The 6,077-nt window shown below is 35.2% G+C and overlaps 1 long non-coding RNA gene across 1 annotated transcript; it reads left to right on the forward strand.

Moving 5' to 3' along the window:
- Positions 1-597: 597 nt before the first annotated feature.
- Positions 598-2,190, forward strand: LOC114839091. The gene is made up of 3 exons (XR_003781732.2): positions 598-667; positions 1,898-1,939; positions 2,086-2,190. It is a non-coding gene; the product is annotated as an uncharacterized LOC114839091 (long non-coding RNA).
- Positions 2,191-6,077: the final 3,887 nt, after the last annotated feature.

The following is a 6,077-nucleotide window of genomic DNA, read 5'->3' on the forward strand; positions in this document are numbered from 1 at the left end:
TTTGTATGTACGTATAAAGCATGTGTGAGCTAAAGTCATGTTTTTGTTTGTCTATAGAATGCCACGTACTACGCGTTCTAAAAAAGTGCTTGTTAGCACAGTGGGGGATGATGGCATGGCATCAAAAAATGTGCCGGATGAGTTGACTGAAGTGGTGGATGTTGAAGTCCAGCAACGAGAGGGCCAGGAACCACCTGTGGTTACTGTGATGGAGGATGTAGACACTGAATCCTTTGATTCAGGTGGCAAGTATTACTTCAATCATTCTGTATAATCCATAGAATATGAAATATCTGAGGCCATAAAGGCTTCAGACTTTGTAGGCTTTATAAGAATAAGACTATGTACTCCAGCCTGTCTGTGAGAAGTTAATGGAAACAGCACCACCATGTGACACCACCTGTAGCTACCACCCAGCCCAACAATTTATTTCGGGGAAACACCAACCTTTAACACCAATAGGTTTATTTCGTATTGATTATTTGTGGTAGGGGAGCTGTATGACGAATCTAATGTCATTGTTGATCTTGTATCAATCTTTGAATTTTAGATCCTGCATCAAGTTACACCAACAATGAAAACATGAAAATGAAGATTCTCAAAATGAAAATAAAGGCATTGGAGGAAGAGAGGGACTTCCTCCGAACAACTATTACCCAGCTGACTGGTTAGTAACATCTTCATGCAAGCCCAAATTCATATATGCGAATAGTAGGGTTGATAACCGAACTGGTTCGCAACTTGAGGGTACACTAATGGTTTTTGAGGTCACATTTACATAAGCTCAGTTAGAGACATTTGCTTTTCTTAACTGGCTCCACTTTGGCGAATCACAGCCTTCAAAGGCAGGAAACAACATGGCTGAATGAAGGTTTGGCCTCAATTTACAGTGGATATAAAAAGTCTACAAACCCCTGTTAAAATGCCAGGTTTTTGTGATGTAAAAGAACGAGATAAAGAGTAATCATGTCAGAACTTTTTCCACTTATAATGTGAATAATTAAATTGAAAAACGAACTGAAATCCTCGAGGAGGAAAAATGAAAAATAAAAACCTTGACCCGGTTGCATAAGTGTGCACATCCTCGTATAACTGGGGATGTGGCTGTGTTCAGAATTAACCAATCACATTCAAACTTATGTTAAATAGAAGTCATTACACACCTGCCCTCATTTAAAGTGACTGATTAATCACAAATAAAGTTCAGCTGTTCTAGTAGGATTTTCCTGACATTTTCTTAGTTGCATCTAAGAGCAAAAGCCATGGTCCACAGAGAGCTTCCAAAGCATCAGAGGGATCTCTTTGTTGAAAGATATCAGTCAGGAGAAGAGTACAAAATAATGTCCAAAGCATTACATATACCATCGAACACAGTGAAGACAGTCATCATCAAGTGTAGGAAATATGGCACAACAGAGACATTACCAAGAACTGGACGTCCCTCCAAAATTTATGAAAATATGAGAAAACTGGTCAGGGGGGCTTCCAAAAGGCCTACAGCAACATTAAAGGAACTGCAGGAATTTATGGCAAGTACTGACTGTGTGCTACATATGACAACAATCTCCCGTATTCTTCATATGAATGGGATATGGGATAGGGTGTCAAGACGGAAGCCTTTTCTTACAATGAAAAACATACAATCACAAGATTTAAATAAAAAATACTGAGTAATAAAAACTGATTTATATAGGATATTTAATGGAAGGAGGGTCCTGGAATTGTACAGAGTACTGATGTCAGTTCATGTCAGAACTTTCTCTTTATTTGCTGTGGACAAAATGACCCCTGCTAGGCGCTTCTAATGTTAACTCCCAAAAGTAAATTTTCAGTTGTTTTTTTTATTGTTGAACCCATTGTAACCAATCATCTCTTCACTGATTTCCTTTTATTTTAGGACAAAGAACTTCTTCAGGACCAAGTCCTAGCTCATCTGTGGGTAAGTTTTTATACGTTGTTTAAACCTTCAATATTTAAGATATTATAACACTTTTTAACTGTTTCTGCGGTTTTACCAGTGCTTTATTTGATCAAAAAGTCCGTAGCTGCCTCTATTAATGATTTAACTCTCAATTTCTATTTCAGGTGACAACATTGCCAAGCTTGAGGATCAGTGGGATGACAGCTCTGATTCTTCGAGCTCTGATAGCTCTTCATCCACAGACAGCGAAATAGAAAAGAAAAACAAGCAGAAGAAGAAAAAGAACAAAAACAAGAAGGAAAAAAAGGAAACTAAAAAAGGGAGAGGTATGTTTAGATTATGCATTTTTTAAGTTAAAGCGCTGTATTAAAGCATTTTGTTGTGGTGAAGTTGCTTCTTAAAGGATATGTTTTCTACTTTTTAACCTTATGTACCGAATACCTAGTGTGATCCTAGTATGTAGAAATGTGTCTTGTAATCTTAGGGCTGCAATCGATGTGAACGGGCCAACTTATACAGCATTTGAAAATATGACACATTCTGTGGTGTATTGATATAGGTCTCAATATGTTCCTTGGAATTTTTGGGGCCAAACGATCATAATATCAATAGTTATCACGGTTAATTCTAATGTACTACCTGCTGCCACGAGGATAAATCTCAGAGGCTTTATTAAAAAAAAGATAAGGAGACAAAGGAGCTGTGTATATATACATAAAACATATGGACCTATTCAGTGTAAATTTTTTGGGGCTAGTAATTCCACATCTACAGTGCAGTGCGTCTCGGATAACAGCTGTTTTACTCCAGGCTTTGTTTACATCTACGCGTACTCCACCTCTATGATTTTTATGGGTAGGCCAATTTGCCAAGTCTGAATTGTGTGCCAAATCCTTCCAGAGAAAGTTTAGAGTCCACAGTTATATCGTCCAACCACTTCTCCATAAGCATGATGTTAGCATCTTGTATGTCCATATCAGTACACCTTTGCATTCCTGTTTTGTAAAACTGAATTTATCATATATTTTCAAACTCTGTAGAGGTTGCTGCATTCACTTTCTTTGTCTCTCTGTTGTAGAGTGCAGGAAAATGTAAAAATACATCTAAACTGAAATACTTGAAAATAATCTCTTTACATACTAGGAGCATGCTAGATAATCAGTAAATAAGCCCCAGGGATAATAAGCTCCCAACAGAATTTTTGAAAACTACTGCTTACTCCCATTGATATGTGCATGGGATAGCATAGCATTGCTATCACCCCGTTATTCTTATGCAAAACACCTGACCACCCCAGAATAACATCCTGACCACACCAGTGTTTGTCAACAGCAAAGACCCCAGAAGATATCCTCAGAAGATACAAGATGGTCCTGGCAGCATACAAAAGGAAGGGAAGTATGGCTGCTGCATTCCAAACCGTGGGTGTTGACAGAAACACCGTGGCCATGAGTGCACCACTAGCACAGATAATGATTGCGGCACCAGAGTTCTTCAAAAAACAGCCAGCTTTTGAATGTGGTAATGATACACTGAACCAATATGTGAGAAGGATCACCAAAAATGCAACAGCTGAGGTGAGCAATGTGATCAAAGAAAAGAAGAAACAAAATGAACTGCTCCCAATCACTTATACATTTAAGTGACCACGAAGTATGCAAATGCTTGCACTCACACACTCTGAGACATGCTTTAATCAGATAAACATGTTAAGATACATTCTGTTCTGGCTGTTTGTTGTCTTGCTGTCCATCTGAGTTCGTATACAATCTATCTTGCCCACATACATTGGATTTTACACACCAGAAACATGTTTTTAATTTTGGGAATATAAATTGAATATAGATTCAATTTTTTTCTGTACATTGTTTTCTGTATATTAGTTTGTAAATATCCTAAGAGACGAGTTTCATATTTTTTATGTAATTAAATGTATTTGTGGTTCAGTGGTATAGGTCTTTACATAATTGTAAAAATCCATGAAAGACGTTCTTCAGAGGTAAATGAAGAGGCCTCACTTGTGGAATAACCCCCATACGTGTAATAATGTACCACAATTACATGTAATTACGTGGTAGTTCCTGTGTAACTATAGTGCTGTTACTACATATAATGCCACATTGTTCAAGGCTGCAGATATACACATGGTGTACAGTGTAAGCTTTTTTTTAAACGTAATTTTTCCTTTTAATACTCTCTTTAGATTTTGGGTTTGTGTGGTCTCTAGAAACGTAGGTTGCGATGGGCGATTAGCAGAAATAATAATGTTGTGGAAATGGAATGGTAGTAATTATATTCTTCTGCCTCATGTTTAAGAATGAAAACAAGTCTATAGTGTAGTTTAAACCGTTTGATATTTAACCTCTTTTGTAATTGTTTTTCGTGCAAAATAAAAATAACGCACCATGTTTACACCTGACTTCAGAGTATTCTTGAATAGTAAATTTGTCCTCCATGATTAATTGTAGATGTTACTACATTGAAGTGCTAGACCATGTGTACCAAATATATATTGAAAAATACTTTTCTTTGCAGGAACTACTTTTCTTTGCAGTACTGCATAGGTTTTTTTTGTCTTAGTAACTACATACTACTTGTACTACATGGTCATTGACATTTTATTAACCGGTAAAATGGTTAACAATATTCATATTACCTTGTAATTACACTTAGCATAATCAAACTCATTATTCCCTTGCAGATCGCAAAGTATTCACTGTGGTCTCTGTAACATAGTAATTACATAGCACTTAATGTGTAAATTGATATTGTTTCACTCTACATTAATTCCCTCATTCCTTTGTAATAACATTGTAAATCCAATATAATTGCATACTAATTGAAATTTTATTGAGCGTTGTAATGTCTAACAATATTGATTTCATTTGAATTACATTTAATGTGATCTAACCCTTTATTCCCTTGCAGATCACAACTTATTGCCTATGGTCCCTGTAACATAGTAACTAAATCGCACTTAATGCGTAAATGGATCTTGTTTCACATTACATTAATTCACTCGTTCCTTTTTTATAACATTGTAATTATAATGTAGGTACATAGTAATTGAAATAGGATTGAGTGTTGTTATGTGTAACTGCATTGATACTACTTTGTAATTACATTTACATAAGCTAACCCATTTTTCACTCCCAGATCACAACTTATTCCCTATGGTCGCTGTAACATAGTAACTAAATCACACTTAATGTGTAAATGGATCTTGTTTCACTTTACATTAATTCACTCGTTCCTTTTTAATAACATTGTAATTACAATGTAGGTACATAGTAATTGACATAGGATTGAGTGTTGTAATGTGTAACTGCATTGATACTACTTTGTAATTACATTTACATCAGCTAACCCATTTTTCACTCCCAGATCACAACTTATTCCCTATTGTCGCTGTACAATAGTAACTAAATCGCACTTAATGTGTAAATGGATCTTGTTTCACTTTACATTAATTCACTCGTTCCTTTTTAATACCATTGTAATTACAATGCAATTGCATAGTAACTGACATTTGATTAAGTTTTGCATTGTGTAACAACATAGAAATTATTTTGTAGTACACTTAATATTTCTTACTCTGACATGGAGAAAAATATTAACACTTTCAGAATGAAATATACTACATTTGGTGTTTGCCTGTGACATTGCATTGTTATTTCTAATGATATTGTTATTCTATATTGTACTGTACTTTCAAAGGGATCGTAATAAAAACAAATTAATCAAGTGTTGTTCCTTAATACATGAACACCAAATATTTTTCGAAACATTTGACTTACAGTGCAGCTATGATGAAAGGGATAATTAAATGTCTTACATTTCACACTTTGTGTAGGTACATTATAGTTACATTAATATCAACTGCAAAGACACTGCTCAACAATCAAATAAGATAGTTGAAGATAATGATAGGGTTTGCCTTGTGTCCTAGACTAACATTGGTGATAAGAACTTATGTAGTTACATGTAACAAGGTTAATGTAGTTACATGTAACAAGGTTAAACTTCAAAATGCATTGTTGACAGTGTCACATTGAAATTACAAAAGTGTAATTACAGCCCATGTTAGTTACACATGTAACTACACACCTTGTAATTACAGATAAATAAATCATTAGTAATTACACTTGTGGAACAA

The sequence above is a fragment of the Esox lucius genome, chromosome 22 (genome assembly GCF_011004845.1).
Source record: "Esox lucius isolate fEsoLuc1 chromosome 22, fEsoLuc1.pri, whole genome shotgun sequence".
Lineage (NCBI taxonomy): Eukaryota > Metazoa > Chordata > Actinopteri > Esociformes > Esocidae > Esox > Esox lucius.